Genomic DNA, 17,588 nt, shown 5'->3' on the forward strand with positions numbered 1-17,588 from the left:
AAGGCTAGTGGTGACTGTTTAACAGTGATTAAGGCTAGTGGTGACTGTTTAACAGTGATTAAGGCTAGTGGTGACTGTTTAACAGTGATTAAGGCTAGTGGTGACTGTTTAACAGTGATTAACCTTTTCTCAATATAGGGGGTGCTGTTTCCACTTTGGAAAATATCGTCTCCAAATTAAACTGCCTCATACTCAATTCTTGCTCGTACAATATGCATATTATTATTACTATTGGATAGAAAACAATCTTTAGTTTCTAAAACCGTTTGAATTATGTCTGTGGGTGAACCAGAACTCTTTCTGCAGGGAAATCCATGACAGGAACTGCGAAGGTCTGAAAACGAGGCTCTGTTCTCAGATCAGTTTAAAGCTCTGTATGTATCCTATGGGTCGACATGAACTGCACCCGCCTTCCCCTGGATGTCAGTAACCAATGAGAAGTGGAATGGAGTTTCTACGTAGTTCTCAGAGCTTATAAAAGGCCAAGGAACGAAGGGAGCTCTCTTTTCGACGTTCGTCATTGCGCAAAGCAAGACCTCAGGATTGCATTTTGAAACGCTCAGTTATCAACCTTAGATATATCCGTCTGTAATTTAATTCGATATAGGTGTTAGAAACATCATAACGAAGTTATTTTAAACCGAGTTATATCAGTTTATGCGAGTATATTGCTATTTTCGGAATTTCCTTAGTATTGCGTTTTGAACATTTGGGCATGTTGTGGCCACATAGCTATTGTTAGCTGCTAATTCCGAAGTTGAAGACGACGTTTTACAACCAAGCAACGATTCTTTTGGACAAAGGACCACTTGCCCAAGATTCTGATGGAAGCTCGTCCAAAAGTAAGAGCTATTTATGATGTTATTCCGTATTTATGTGGAAAAATTTAAACGGATTTGTCCGCCATTATTGCGGCACTAGTCTGGCTGTAACGCACACTGTATGTCTAGTAACGTTAATTTTAAAAATCTAACTCAGCGGTTGCATTAATAACTAATGCATCTTTCATTAGCTGTCCAACCTGTATTTTTTAGTCAAGTTTACGATTATTTATTGATTAGATTAGGTGCCTTTCCAAGATGGCGCCGGCCAGAATGCATGACCTGTTGCCACTGATCACATTGTATAACCACGATTTGTGCTGCTAAATATGCACATTTTCGAACAAAACCTATATGCATTGTGTAATATGATGTTACAGGACTGTCATCTGATGAAGTATATCAAGGTTAGTCCAAAATTATATATCTTTTGCTGTATTGTTACGATCGCTAACCTGTGCTGCTGGTAAATTGCTTGTGTTTCTGGCTATTGTGCTAAGCTAATATAATGCTATATTGTGTTTTCGCTGTAAAACACTTAAAAAATCTGACATATTGGCTGGATTCACAAGATGTTGGGCTTTCATTTGCTGTACGCTGTGTATTTTTCAGAAATGTTTTAAGATGAGTAATTAGGTATTTGACGTTGGTCTCTGTAATTATTCTGGCAGCTTCGGCACTATTTCAGATTGCAGCTGCAATGTAGAACTGTGATTTATACCTGAAATATGCACATTTTTCTAAAAAAACATATGCTATACAATAAATATGTTATCAGACTGTCATCTTATGAAGTTGTTTCTTGGTTAGTGGCTATATATATCTTTATTTGGTCGAATTTGTGATAGCTACTGATGGAGTAAAAAACTGGTGGAGTAAAAAAAGTGGTGTCTTTTGCTAACGTGGTTAGCTAATAGATTTACATATTGTGTCTTCCCTGTAAAACATTTTAAAAATCAGAAATTATGGCTGGATTCACAAGATGTGTATCTTTCATCTGGTGTCTTGGACTTGTGATTTAATGATATTTAGATGCTAGTATTTACTTGTGACGCTATGCTAGGCTATGCTAGTCAGCTTTTTTACTGTGGGGGGTGCTCCCGGATCCGGGTTTGGGAGGAATTAGAGGTTTTAAGGCTAGTGGTGACTGTTTAACAGTGATTAAGGCTAGTGGTGACTGTTTAACAGTGATTAAGGCTAGTGGTGACTGTTTAACAGTGATTAAGGCTAGTGGTGACTGTTTAACAGTGATTAAGGCTAGTGGTGACTGTTTAACAGTGATTAAGGCTAGTGGTGACTGTTTAACAGTGACTAAGGCTAGTGGTGACTGTTTAACAGTGACTAAGGCTAGTGGTGACTGTTTAACAGTGATTAAGGCTAGTGGTGACTGTTTAACAGTGATTAAGGCTAGTGGTGACTGTTTAAACAGTGATTAAGGCTAGTTGTGACTGTTTAACAGTGATTAAGGCTAGTGGTGATTGTTTAACAGTGATTAAGGCTAGTGATGGCCGTTTAACAGTGATTAAGGCTAGTGGTGACTGTTTAACAGTGATTAAGGCTAGTGGTGACTGTTTAACAGTGATTAAGGCTTTTTTGTTAGCCATTTAGTTAGCCATTTTGTTAGCTATTTTGCAAGCCATTTAGTTAGCTATTTCGCTAGCCATTTAGTTAGCTATTTCGCTAGCCATTTAGTTAGCTATTTCGCTAGCCATTTAGTTAGCTATTTTGTTAGCCAGTTAGTTAGCTATTTTGTTAGCCATTTAGTTAGCTATTTTGTTAGCTATGTAGTTAGCTATTTTGTTAGCTATGTAGTTAGCTATTTTGTTAGCTATTTAGCAGTCTTATGGCTTGGGGATAGAAGCTGTTCAGGAGCTTGTTGGTGTCCGACTTCCTGCACCGGTACCGCAACACCCTCTGAAGCGCCATGCGATCGAGTGCGGTGCTATCGCCCTACCAAGCAGTGATGCAGCCAGTCAAGATGGACTCAATGGTACAGCTGTAGAACATTTTGAGGATTTGAGGGCCCATGCCAAACCTTTTTCAACCTCCTGAGAGGGAAGAGGCGGGCCTTCTTCACAACCGTGGACCATTTTAGGTCCTTAGTGATTTGGACACAGAGGAACTTGTAGCTTTCGACCCGCTCCACTGCAGAACCGTCAATGTGGATGGGGGCGTGCTCACCACCCCCTCTTGTTTCCTGTAGTCCACGATCAGCTTCTTTGTCTTACTGACATTGAGGGAGAGGTTGTTGTCCTGGCAACACACTGCCAGGTCACTGATCAACCCCCTGTAGACTGTCTCATCGTCGCCGGTCATTTTGTGTCGTCTGTAAACTTGATGATGGAGTCATGCGTGGCCACGCAGTCATGGGTGAACAGGGAGTACAGGAGGGGACTAAGCACACTCCCCAGTGGGGCCCCGTTTTGAGGGTCAGTGTGGCGGAGGTGATGTTACCTACTCTCACCACCTGGGGTCGGCCCGTCAGTAAGTCCAGGATCCAGTTGCAGAGTGAGGAGTTCAGTCCCAGGGTCCTAAGCTTGGTTACAAGCTTGGAGGGAACAATGCTGTTGAACACTGAGCTGTAGTCAATGAACAGTATTCTCACATACTGTAGGTATTCCTCTTAACTAGGTGGGTGAGGACCATGTGAAGTGCTATTGAGATTGCGCTGTCTATGGACTTCCTGTGACACCGGGTCCTGTACATGTCCTGGACGGCAGGAGGTGTACCCCCAGTGATTCTCTTGTTCAGGTGGGATAGGGTTAGTGTGCATTGCAATGGTGATTGCGTCATCCGTGGATCTGTTGGGGCGGTATGCAAATTGGGGTCTAGAGTGTCAGGTAAGGTGGAGGTGATATGATCCTTAAACTAGCCTCTCAATGCACTTCATGATGACAGAAGTGAGTGCTAAGGGGCGATAGTCATTTAGCTCAGCTACCTTTGTTTTCTTGGGTACCGGAATAATGTTGGAAATCTTGAAGCAAGTGGGGACAACAGACTAGGATAGGTAGAGATTGAATATGTCCGTCAATACTCCAGCCAGCTGGTCTGCACATGCTCTTAGGGCACGTCTTGGGATGCCGTCTGGGCCAGCAGCCTTGTGTGGGTTATCATGCTTAAATGACTTACTCATGTCGGCCATGGAGAACGAGAGCACACAGTCCTCATAAGCGTCGGCGGCTCGATGTTGTTTTCCTCGAAACGGGTGAAGAAGGTGTTTATCTAGTCCGGGATAAAGATGTCAGTGTCCTCGACGTGACTGGCTTTCCCTTTATAATCTGTGATTCTCTGGAGTTCCTGCCGTTGAATTGCGACTCCACTTTCGCCCCTGTAGTGTTGTTTTGCCTCTTTGATTGCCTTTCAGAGGTCAAAGCTGCTCTGTTTGTACACGTCCATGTTCCCAGTCACCTTGCCGTGGTTAAATGATGTGGTAGACGCTTTCAATTTTGCGTGAATGCTGCTATCCATCCACGGTTTCTGGTTTGGAAAAAAGTTGTAATCGTCACAGTAGGAACAACATCTTCTATGCACTTCCTGATGAACCCAGTCACCGAGTCGGTGTATACGTCGATACTTTTCTCAGCGGCAACCCGGAACATTTTCCAGTCCGCGTGATCAAAATAATCTTGAAGCATAGATTCCGATTGTTCAGACCAACGTTGAACAGTCATTACCTTGGGAGCTTCCTGTTTAAGTTTCTGCCTATAGGTAGGGAGGAGCAGAATGGAGGAGTGATCTGATTTGCTGAAGGGAGAGCGTAGCCATCCCAGAAGGGAGAGTAGCAATGATCCAGGGTCCGTGTTGCGCATGGGTCCATATTGACATATGCTTTGGTAGCGTTTTCCTCAGATTTCCTTTATTAAAGTCCCCAACTACAATAAATGCAGTCTCAGGATATGCGGTTTCCAGTTTGCACATAGTCGAGTGTAGTTCCTTGAGGGTCGTCGCAGTGTTGGCTTGGGGAGGGAATATACACGACAGTGACGGTGACCGCAAAAAATTATCTTGGGTGGTAATGCGGTCGGCATTTGATTGTGAGGTATTCCAGATAGAGAGAACAAAAGGACTTGACTTCCTGTACGTTACCCACAATCACACCATGAGTTGTTAATCATGAAACAAACCACACCGCGTTGCTTTTTCCCAGAGAGTTATTTTATCTTGTCCTTGCGAAGGACGGAGAACCCCGCTGGCTGAATGGACAGGAACAATATATCCAGAGAGAGCCATGATTTCGTAAAACAGAGTATGTTACAGTCCCTGATGCCTCTGGAAGGAAATCTTCGCCCTGAGCTTGTCTACTTTATTGTCCAAGGACTGAACGTTAGCGAGTAATATACTTGGAAGCGGTGAACGGTATGCACGCCGACTGAGGCTGACTAGGACCCCGCTCCTTCTACCTCTTCTCCAGCATCGGCGTTTTGGTGCAGCCCCCCAAGGATGAATAGAGATTCTTTGGGAAGTTCAAACAAAGGATCCAGGTCAAAGGAAGACACATTTCTGCTCGAATTTCTGGCGAGTGAAAACCCGAATACAGCAAGACACACCTACAGTGCTCAGTGAGGCAGTAGCTGATAGATTGGGAGTAAGGACCGTGACTGAACTGGAGTGGAGAGACATGGTTGGCTTCACCACTGATTACTGTCAGCCAGTCAATTATAGTCAACCTGAGAAACAAACCACCTTAACGGAAGTGGATCTAGAACACAAAACATATCTTTAACCTGTATTGTAACAGTTAGGTCTATACTGTAACTACAACTTTTAACGATTTTATTACAGCGTGTACAGTAGTTGTAATAATGGTGTACTCGTGTATTGTGAGGCTACTGATTATTTTTCAGAGTCTATATGTGAACAACTCATTAACCATTAACCAGCCACTGGTCAGTCATGAGCAACGCATTGGAGACCCAAGCTGTAAACTAGCGTTTTAATTTCTGCTTCAGTCTTAACACTATAATCGTTACCTAGCATTTCACACGATGGCCCTCTGTCTCTCTGCTGAGCAGCGTGGGAGGTGAACGACGAGCTGCGTCTATCCCACAATGTGCTCTGTGTCTCTCCGGCCCAGGCTTAATTACACTCTCAGCGCATACTGTTTGGCTCTCAGTGAACAGAGAGTAACACCAAGGACCCCAGAGAGCCGTGTGCAGCCCTGTGCAATCCACACATGATTAGGCATAATTAGCGGCGGTGTGGCAATGTGGTGGTGTGTTGGTGTGGTGGTGTGGTGGTGTGGTGGTGTGGTGGTGTGTTGGTGTGGTGGTGTGGTGGTGTGTTGGTGTGTTGGTGTGGTGGTGTGTTGGTGTGGTGGTGTGGTGGTGTTGGTGTGGTGGTGTGTTGGTGTGGTGGTGTGTTGGTGTGGCGGTGTGTTGATGTGGTGGTGTGTTGATGTGTTGGTGTGTTGGTGTGTTGGTGTGGCGGTGTGTTGGTGTGGTGGTGTGTTGGTGTGGTGGTGTGGTGATGTGTTGGTGTGGTGGTGTGGTGGTGTGGTGGTGTGGTGGTGTGGTGGTGTGGGGATGTGGTGGTGTGGGGATGTGTTGGTGTGGTGGTGTGGTGGTGTGGTGGTGTGGTGGTGTGGGGATGTGTTGGTGTGTTGGTGTGGTGATGTGGTGGTGTGGTGTAGTGGTGATGTGGTGGTGTGGTGGTGTGGTGGTGTGGTGGTGTGGTGATGTGGTGATGTGGCGGTGTGGTGATGTGGTGATGTGGTGGTGTGGTGGTGTAGTGGTGTGGTGGTGTAGTGATGTGGTGGTGTGGTGGTGTGTTGGTGTGGTGGTGTGGTGGTGTGTTGGTGTGGCGGTGTGGTGATGTGGTGATGTGGCGATGCTGAAAGCTGCCAGACCACCTGGTCAGTTGGAGATCTGTTCATACTGCTCCACCTCAACTTCAATCAGCCCTATTGTCATTCTGAGAACCTGACGGAGTGTGTGTGTGAGTGTGAGTGTGAGTGTGAGTGTGTGTGTGTGTGTGTGTGTGTGTGTGTGTGTGTGTGTGTGTGTGTGTGTGTGTGTGTGTGTGTTTATAATCTGAAAATAGAATGATACTCAATATGGCCGCTGGTCCCCCCATTACGGCACATTTACTTGAATCGAAATGTCTGTTGTTGTCAATCTATCTCTAGTACAAGGACGCAATGCAATGGAAGCCAGCTGGACCTGGATCTGAACAGACGCGTCGTACCGAACGTCTGTTCTGTTCAGCTGCTAACTATGCTGGCTAAGCAGTTCTGATTGCTGGCTGCTGTAAGACCGATGGCAATGTACTCGACAACAGTGCTAAGGTGGCTTTCTGCCTAGTCTCCTGTTTCTACAGGCCATAGGCATATAATGAGGGGAACTTAATTGCACTAGACTGGAGTTTTATCAAGGGGCTAGGCTTGATTAAGCACGTCATAGCTACAGTAACTCACAGAACTATGGAAAAAAATACCAAAAGGTTACTTCATGTGAGCCCATGAAAGATGGAATATAGTGTAAAATGTTGTGTTCAATAAAACCTTCAATAAAGTGTGGACAACATGTTAGCACGGACCACTCAATACTCAGTTAGCAGAAGTAACAGGCTAACTGTCACTACTCTCCACTCAGTGTTCTGTCACTACTCTCCACTCAGTGGTCTAACTGTCACTACTCTCCACTCAGTGTTCTAACGGTCACTACTCTCCACTCAGTGTTCTAACTGTCACTACTCTCCACTCAGTGTTCTGTCACTACTCTCCACTCAGTGTTCTAACTGTCACTCCACTCCACTCAGTGTTCTAACTGTCACTACTCTCCACTCAGTGTTCTAACGGTCACTACTCTCCACTCAGTGTTCTGTCACTACTCTCCACTCAGTGTTCTAACGGTCACTACTCTCCACTCAGTGTTCTGTCACTACTCTCCACTCAGTGTTCTAACTGTCACTCCACTCCACGCAGTGTTCTAACTGTCACTACTCTCCACTCAGTGTTCTAACTGTCACTACTCTCCACTCAGTGTTCTGTCACTACTCTCCACTCAGTGTTCTAACTGTCACTCCACTCCACTCAGTGTTCTAATTGTCACTACTCTCCACTCAGTGTTCTGTCACTACTCTCCACTCAGTGTTCTAACTGTCACTACTCTCCACTAACGGTCACTACTCTCCACTCAGTGTTCTGTCACTACTCTCCACTCAGTGTTCTAACTGTCACTACTCTCCACTCAGTGTTCTAACTGTCACTACTCTCCACTCAGTGTTCTAACTGTCACTACTCTCCACTCAGTGTTCTGTCACTACTCTCCACTCAGTGTTCTAACTGTCACTACTCTCCACTCAGTGTTCTAACTGTCACTACTCTCCACTCAGTGTTCTGTCACTACTCTCCACTCAGTGTTCTAACTGTCACTCCACTCCACTCAGTGTTCTAACTGTCACTCCACTCCACTCAGTGTTCTAACTGTCACTACTCTCCACTCAGTGTTCTAACTGTCACTACTCTCCACTCAGTGTTCTAACTGTCACTCCACTCCACTCAGTGTTCTAACTGTCACTACTCTCCACTCAGTGTTCTAACTGTCACTACTCTCCACTCAGTGTTCTAACTGTCACTACTCTCCACTCAGTGTTCTGTCACTACTCTCCACTCAGTGTTCTAACTGTCACTCCACTCCACTCAGTGTTCTAACTGTCACTACTCTCCACTCAGTGTTATGTCACTACTCTCCACTCAGTGTTCTAACTGTCACTCCACTCCACTCAGTGTTCTAACTGTCACTCCACTCCACTCAGTGTTCTAACTGTCACTACTCTCCACTCAGTGTTCTAACTGTCACTACTCTCCACTCAGTGTTCTGTCACTACTCTCCACTCAGTGTTCTAACTGTCACTCCACTCCACTCAGTGTTCTAACTGTCACTACTCTCCACTCAGTGTTATGTCACTACTCTCCACTCAGTGTTCTAACTGTCACTACTCTCCACTCAGTGTTATGTCACTACTCTCCACTCAGTGTTCTAACTGTCACTCCACTCCACTCAGTGTTCTAACTGTCACTACTCTCCACTCAGTGTTCTAACTGTCACTAATCTCCACTCAGTGTTATGTCACTACTCTCCACTCAGTGTTCTAACTGTCACTCCACTCCACTCAGTGTTCTAACTGTCACTACTCTCCACTCAGTGTTCTGTCACTACTCTCCACTCAGTGTTCTAACTGTCACTCCACTCCACTCAGTGTTCTAACTGTCAATGTGTAACCTACTGTAACCCCACTGTACACTGCTATCACAATGTGTAACCTACTGTAACTCCACTGTACACTGCTATCACAATGTGTTACCTACTGTAACCCCACTGTACACTGCTATCACAATGTGAAACCTACTGTGTGTACTGTACTAAATATAGGCAAGGTGCCTTGTCAGCATCATAATGGCTAAATATCTGGAGGGCCTTTTCCAGTAGTGCACAGCATTTCCATCGACCAAAGTCATTTAAACTGCTTTGTTTCACAGTACACCACTTTGCAAAATCAATCAATATAAATTCCAGCCACATAGCTAGCTACAGAGCCTACAGAAAGTAGTATTACCTCTTGACTTATTAACCCCTCTTTACCTCTTGACTTATTAATACCTCTTTACCTCTTGACTTATTAATACCTCTTTACCTCTTGACTTATTAACACCTCTTTACCTCTTGACTTATTAACCCCTCTTTACCTCTTGATTTATTAATACCTCTTTACCTCTTGACTTATTAATACCTCTTTACCTCTTGATTTATTAATACCTCTTTACCTCTCGACTTATTAACACCTCTTTACCTCTTGACTTATTAATCCCTCTTTACCTCTTGACTTATTAACACCTCTTTACCTCTTGATTTATTAATACCTCTTTACCTCTTGACTTATTAATCCCTCTTTACCTCTTGACTTATTCCACATTTTGTTGTGTTACAGCCTGAATTCAAAAATGGGATTACATTTTTTTTCTCTAACACCCACTCAAGATACAATACCCCAAAATGTCAAATTGAAAACATTTTTCTTTTTATTGTGTGTGTGGAAATTTATTGAAAATGAAATACAGAAATATCTAATTTATGTAAGTATTAAGACCCCTGAGTCAATACATTTTAGATTACAGCTGTGTGAGTTGTTCTGGGTAAGTAAGCATTTCACTGTTGATTTAAGTCTCTGAGAGCTTTGCACACCTGTATTGTAGAATACTTACACATGGCTATTTTTAATTATGATTATAAAATGCTTTAGGCTCTGTCAAGTTGGTTTGAGTTTATTTTATTTTTACAGGGACAGTGCGCATTAATCAACGTTTCGGTAAAAGTGCCGGTTTTAGCCAGCCGGCTAATTTTCAACCGCAGTTGGTTGTTGATCATTGCTAGACAGCCATTTTCAAGTCTAGACATAGATTTTCAAACCGATTTAAGTCAAAATTGTAACTCGTCCACTCAGGAACATTCACTGTCTTCTTGGTAAGCAACTCCAGTGTATATTTGGTCTTGTGTTGTAGGTTGTTGTCCTGCTGAAAGGTGAAATCCTTTCCCAGTGTCTGGTGGAAAGCAGACTGAACCAGGCTTTCCTCTAGGACTTTGCCTGTGCTTAGCTCTACTCCTTTTCTTTTTATCCTAAAAAAAGTTCTTGCTGATGATAAGTATACCCATAACATGATGCAGCCACCACCATGCTTGAAAATATGAAGAGTGCTACTCAGTGATGTGTTGGTTTTGCCCCAAAAAACATAATGCTTTGTATTCAGGATAAAGTTATCTTTACTATTTGATTTGCCTAGTTAAATAAAGGTTAAATAAATAAATAAAAAGACTACAATGTTGTTGATTTATCCTCAGTTCTCCTATCACAGACATTAAACTCTGTAACTGTTTCAAAGTTACCATTGGCCTCATGGTGAAATCACTGAGCGGTGTCCTTCCTCTCCGGCAACTGAGTTAGGAAGGACGCCTGTATCTTTGTAGTGACTGGGTGTTTTGACAGACCATTCAGAGTATAATTAATAACTTCACCATTCTCAAAGGGATATTCAATGTCTGCTTTTAAAACGTTTTATCCATCTACCAATCGGTGCCCTTCTTTGCGAGGCATGAAAAAGAGGTCTTTGTGGTAGAATCTGTGTTTGAAATTCACTGCTCGACTGAGGGACCTTACAGATAAATTGTATGTGTTGGGTACAGAGACGAGGTCGACAAAAATCATGTTAAACTCTATTGCTGCACACAGAGTGAGTCCATTCAACTTATTATGTGACTTGTTAAGCACATTTTTACTCCTGTCCCCAGTCCACCTGGCCTTGCTGCTATTCCAGTTTCAACTGTTCTGCCTGCGGTTATGGAACCGCCACCTGTCCCAGACCTGCTATTTTCAACTCTTAATGATCGGCTATGAAAAGCCAACTGAAAATTATTCATGATTATTATTTGACCATGCTTGTCACTTATGAATATTTTGAACATCTTGGCATAGTTCTGTTATAATCTCCACCCGGCACAGCCAGAAGAGGACTGGCCACCCCTCATAGCCTGGTTCCTCTCTAGGTTTCTTCCTAGGTTTTGGCCTTTCTAGGGAGTTTTTCCTAGCCACCGTGCTTCTACACCTGCATTGCTTGCTGTTTGGGGTTTTAGGCTGGGTTTCTGTACAGCACTTCGAGATATTAGCTGATGTACGAAGGGCTATATAAAATAAACTTGATTTGATTTGATTTGATTTAGGTTTGCCATAACAAAGGGGTTGAAAAGTTATTGACTCAAGACATTTCAACTGTTCATTTTTTATTAATTTGTAAAAAATGTCTAAACACAAATCCACTTTGACATGATGGGGTATTGTGTGTAGACCGTTGACACAACGTCTCATTGTAATCCACTTTAAAACTCCGGGTGTAAGGACAGCCTGTGGAATAGGTTGTTTCTGAAGACACCGTACCTCAAAGACCTGCATGTTTGATGTGTTCAGCTCCGTCTAGAAGAGAGACAGAGCTCCTGCTGTCGACTGACAACACCTGAAACAGCCTGAAGCAGGTAGGCAGTGAAGAGAGGTGAACTAGACAACAGCTGAAGCAGGTAGGCAGCGAAGAGAGGTGAAATAGATAACACCTGAAACAGCCTGAAGCAGGTAGGAGGCGAAGAGAGGTGAAATAGACAACACACCTGAAGCAGGTAGGCAGTGAAGAGAGGTGAAATAGACAACACCTGAAGCAGCCTGAAGCAGGCTGAAACAGGTAGGCAGTGAAGAGAGGTGAAATAGACAACACCTGAAGCAGGTAGGCAGCGAAGAGAAGTGAAATAGACAACACCTGAAACAGCCTGAAGCAGGTAGGCAGCGAAGATAGGTGAAATAGACAACACCTGAAGCAGCCTGAAGCAGGCTGAAACAGGTAGGCAGTGAAGAGAGGTGAAATAGACAACACACCTGAAACAGGTAGGCAGTGAAGAGAGGTGAAATAGACAACACACCTGAAACAGGTAGGCAGTGAAGAGAGATGAAATAGACACCACCTAAAACAGGTAGGCAGTGAAGAGAGGTGAAATATACAACACCTGAAGCAGGTAGGCAGTGAAGAGAGGTGAAATATACAACAGCCTGAAGCAGGTAGACAGTGAAGAGAGGTGAAATAGACACCACCTGAAACAGGTAGACAGTGAAGAGAGGTGAAATAGACAACACCTGAAACAGGTAGACAGTGAAGAGAGGTGAAATAGACAACACCTGAAACAGGTAGACAGTGAAGAGAGGTGAAATAGACAACACCTGAAACAGGTAGACAGTGAAGAGAGGTGAAATAGACAACACCTGAAACAGGTAGACAGTGAAGAGAGGTGAAATAGACAACACCTGAAACAGGTAGACAGCGAAGAGAGGTGAAATAGACAACACCTGAAACAGGTAGACAGTGAAGAGAGGTGAAATAGACAACACCTGAAACAGGTAGACAGCGAAGAGAGGTGAAATAGACAACACCTGAAACAGGTAGACAGTGAAGAGAGGTGAAATAGACAACACCTGAAACAGGTAGACAGTGAAGAGAGGTGAAATAGACAACACCTGAAACAGGTAGACAGCGAAGAGAGATGAAATAGACAACACCTGAAACAGGTAGACAGTGAAGAGAGGTGAAATAGACAACACCTGAAACAGGTAGACAGCGAAGGGAGGTGAAATAGACAACACCTGAAACAGGTAGACAGTGAAGAGAGGTGAAATAGACAACACCTGAAACAGGTAGACAGCGAAGAGAGGTGAAATAGACAACACCTGAAACAGGTAGACAGTGAAGAGAGGTGAAATAGACAACACCTGAAACAGGTAGACAGTGAAGGGAGGTGAAATAGACAACAGCCTGAAACAGCCTGAAGCAGGTAGGCAGTGAAGAGAGGTGAAATATACAACAGACTCTGGAAGGTAAACCTCATTCTGGTGTATGTCCCATATGGAACCCTATTCCCTATATAGTACACTACTTTAGACCAGAGCCCTATGGAACCATATTCCCTATATAGTGCACTACTTTAGACCAGAGCCCTATAGAACCCTATTCCCTATATAGTGCGCTACTTTAGACCAGAGCCCTATGGAACCCTATTCCCTATATAGTGCACTACTTTAGACCAGAGCCCTATAGAACCCTATTCCCTATATAGTGCACTACTTTAGACCAGAGCCCTATAGAACCCTATTCCCTATATAGTGCACTACTTTAGACCAGAGCCCTATGGAACCCTATTCCCTATATAGTACACTACTTTAGACCAGAGCCCTATAGAACCCTATTCCCTATATAGTACACTACTTTAGACCAGAGCCCTATAGAACCCTATTCCCTATATAGTACACTACTTTAGACCAGAGCCCTATGGAACCCTATTCCCTATATAGTACACTACTTTAGACCAGAGCCCTATAGAACCCTATTCCCTATATAGTACACTACTTTAGACCAGAGCCCTATAGAACCCTATTCCCTATATAGTGCACTACTTTAGACCAGAGCCCTATAGAACCCTATTCCCTATATAGTACACTACTTTGGACCAGAGCCCTATAGAACCCTATTCCCTATATAGTACACTACTTTAGACCAGAGCCCTATAGAACCCTATTCCCTATATAGTGCACTACTTTAGACCAGAGCCCTATAGAACCCTATTCCCTATATAGTACACTACTTTAGACCAGAGCCCTATAGAACCCTATTCCCTTTATAGTGCACTACTTTAGACCAGAGCCCTATAGAACCCTATTCCCTATATAGTGCACTACTTTAGACCAGAGCCCTATAGAACCCTATTCCCTATATAGTGCACTACTTTAGACCAGAGCCCTATAGAACCCTATTCCCTATATAGTGCACTACTTTAGACCAGAGCCCTATAGAACCCTATTCCCTACATAGTGCACTACTTTAGACCAGAGCCCTATGGAACCCTATTCCCTATATAGTACACTACTATAGACCAGAGCCCTATAGAACCCTATTCCCTATATAGTGCACTACTTTAGACCAGAGCCCTATAGAACCCTATTCCCTATATAGTACACTACTTTAGACCAGAGCCCTATAGAACCCTATTCCCTATATAGTACACTACTTTAGACCAGAGCCCTATGGAACCCTATTCCCTATATAGTGCACTACTTTAGACCAGAGCCCTATAGAACCCTATTCCCTATATAGTGCACTACTTTAGACCAGAGCCCTATAGAACCCTATTCCCTATATAGTACACTACTTTAGACCAGAGCCCTATAGAACCCTATTCCCTATATAGTGCACTACTTTAGACCAGAGCCCTATGGAACCCTATTCCCTATATAGTACACTACTTTATGGTGGTAGTCTATGGGCTCTGATCTAAAGTAGTTCACTATAAAAGGAATAGTCTGTCATTTGGGACACATTCTTTCTTCTGGACATTCGGAAACTGATATTCTTGCTGGGCTGAACTACCTTTAACCTACCTCTTCAGTCTGACTGGGAGCTGGAGACATTTCCTACAAAAATGATATTTATTGATTTCTATGAGCTTAAAGCCATTCAAGGTTGGAAGTAAATAGAGTATAGACCAGCCAGATAAATGCTCTCCAAATTTTGCCTTTTAGAGGCAACAATGACTAAAAGAGCAGAACTATTTAACTTCTTAGAAATCACCCAGGAGGAGACTGAGGTTTTGAAATCACCCAGGAGGAGGCTGAGGTTTCTGAAATCACCCAGGAGGACGCTGAGGTTTTTGAAATCACCCAGGAGGAAGCTGAGGTTTTGAAATCACCCAGGAGGCTGAGGTTTTGAAATCACCCAAGAGGAGGCTGAGGTTTTGAAATCACCCAAGAGGAGGCTGAGGTTTTGAAATCACCCAGGAGGAGGCTGAGGTTTTGAAATCACCCAGGAGGAAGCTGAGGTTTTTGAAATCACCCAGGAGGAAGCTGAGGTTTTTGAAATCACCCAGGAGGAAGCTGAGGTTTTTGAAATCACCCAGGAGGAAGCTGAGGTTTTTGAAATCACCCAGGAGGAAGCTGAGGTTTTTGAAATCACCCAGGAGCCTGAGGTTTTGAAATCACCCAGGAGGAGGCTGAGGTTTTTGAAATCACCCAGGAGGAGGCTGATGATTTCAAATCACCCAGGAGGAAGCTGAGGTTTTGAAATCACCCAGGAGGAAGCTGAGGTTTTTGAAATCACCCAGATGGAAGCTGAGGTTTTGAAATCACCCAGGAGGAAGCTGACGTTTTTGAAATCACCCAGGAGGAAGCTGACGTTTTTGAAATCACCCAGGAGGAAGCTGAGGTTTTGAAATCACCCAGGAGCCTGAGGTTTTGAAATCACCCAGGAGCCTGAGGTTTTGAAATCACCCAGGAGGAAGCTGAGGTTTTGCCACTGAGTTCTCCACCTTCATTCTGTCATTTAGTTCAATAGATGCTCTTTTTTCAGAGTGATTTACAGTCAGGAAGTCTGCATAGGGTTTATTCCAGCTCAGGATTCCTCTACTTAAAAGTCGTTGCCCCTCTGGGCCACACACAACTAACTGAATAGAAAAATCCTTTATTGTCTGCAAAATATAAAATGTCACATTCAAACATTTAGTCAGGTCAGCACCAATGTTCTGCAAAGTTTCATGAATCAGTCAGTCTGAAATCTAATAACTCTTTGATTATAAACCCTCTGATCTCTGTTTTTAGAGAGGTGACGTCGCATCTCATTTTCAGTTAATTAAGAGAGTAGAGAGAAGGGGAGGAGGAGGAGGTAGAGGAGAGGAGGAGGAGGAGGAGGTAGAGGAGAGGAGGAGGAGGAGGAGGTAGAGGAGAGGAGGAGGAGGAGGAGGTAGAGGAGAGGGAAGAGTAGAGGAGTAGAGAGAAGAGGAGGAGGTAGAGGAGAGGAGGAGTAGAGGAGTAGAGCTCAGGTGACCCTTCCGTCCAGCATCCCTTATCATTCATACTCATCAGCTCTGCCTGAAGAATAAAAGGGAAAAAGTGTCCCAGCACTGCTGGCACAAAGGTTTAAGAAAAAACAATTAAATCATGACTAGCGGTGAAAATGCATCTGTCAGAAGAAATGTATATCGGACACTCCATGGCTTGAGGAGAGGAACGGAGAGGAGAGGAGGAGGAGGAGGAGGAGGAGAATAGAGGAGTAAAGAGATGAGGACGAGGTAGAGGAGAGGGAGGAGTAGAGACAGGAGGACGAGGTAGAGGAGAGGGAGGAGTAGAGACAGGAGGAGGAGGTAGAGGAGAGGGGGGAGTAGAGAGGAGAGGAGGAGGAGGAGGTAGAGGAGAGGGAGGAGTAGAGAGAGGAGGAGGATGTAGAGGAGAGGAAGGAGTAGAGAGAAGGGGAGGAGGAGGAGGTAGAGGAGAGGGAGGAGTAGAGGAGTAGAGAGAGGAGGAGGAGGAGGAGGTAGAGAAGAGGGAAGAGTAGAGGAGTAGAGAGAAGAGGAGGAGGTAGAGGAGAGGAGGAGTAGAGGAGTAGAGAGAAGAGGAGGAGGTAGAGGAGAGGAGGAGGAGGAGGAGGTAGAGGAGAGGGAGGAGTAGAGGAGTAGAGAGAAGAGGAGGATGTAGAGGAGAGGAGGAGTAGAGAAGCAGAGAGAAGAGGAGGATGTAGAGGATGAGGGAGGAGTAGAGGAGTAGAGAGAGGAGGAGGAGGTAGAGGAAAGGAGGGGGGTAGAGGAAGGAGAGAGGAAAGAGGATAGATCCAGAGACAGACTTAGACAGGTACAACTGGTAAAAAGGAGAGAGAGAGACAGATTATTCCTGCCTGGATGAGAGCGAGAGAGATGCTATTCCTGCATGAATGAAGGAGAGAGAGAGGGAGAGAGAGGCTATTCCTGCTTGGATGAGAGAGAGAGAGAGAGAGAGAGAGAGAGAGCGAGAGAGAGAGCGAGAGCGAGAGCGAGAGCGAGAGCGAGAGCGAGAGCGAGAGCGAGAGCGAGAGCGAGAGCGAGAGCGAGAGCGAGAGCGAGAGCGAGAGAGAGAGAGAGAGAGAGAGAGAGAGAGAGAGAGAGAGAGAGAGAGAGAGAGAGAGAGAGAGAGAGAGAGAGAGAGAGAGAGAGAGAGAGAGAGAGAGAGAGAATGAGAGAGAGAGAATGAGAGAGAGAATGAGAGAATGAGCTGAGAGACAAAGCAAGAAGAGCATTCTATTTAATCGAAATTCCAATTAGAATCTGGCTCAAAATTTTCCAATCGGTTATAGAACCAATTGCTCTATATGGCAGTGAAGTATGGGGTCCAATCTCTAATAATGAATTCACCAAATGGGACCAACATCCAAGTGAAATACTGCAT

At 44.3% G+C, this 17,588-nt stretch overlaps 1 protein-coding gene across 1 annotated transcript in view; it reads right to left on the reverse strand.

Annotated features, from left to right (window-relative positions):
* The window catches only part of LOC139539417 (netrin receptor DCC-like), a 622,169-nt gene that overhangs the window by 14,525 nt on the left and 590,056 nt on the right, over positions 1 to 17,588 (reverse strand). The window lies entirely within an intron of this gene.

Source organism: Salvelinus alpinus, chromosome 1, assembly GCF_045679555.1.
Source record: "Salvelinus alpinus chromosome 1, SLU_Salpinus.1, whole genome shotgun sequence".
Taxonomy (NCBI): domain Eukaryota; kingdom Metazoa; phylum Chordata; class Actinopteri; order Salmoniformes; family Salmonidae; genus Salvelinus; species Salvelinus alpinus.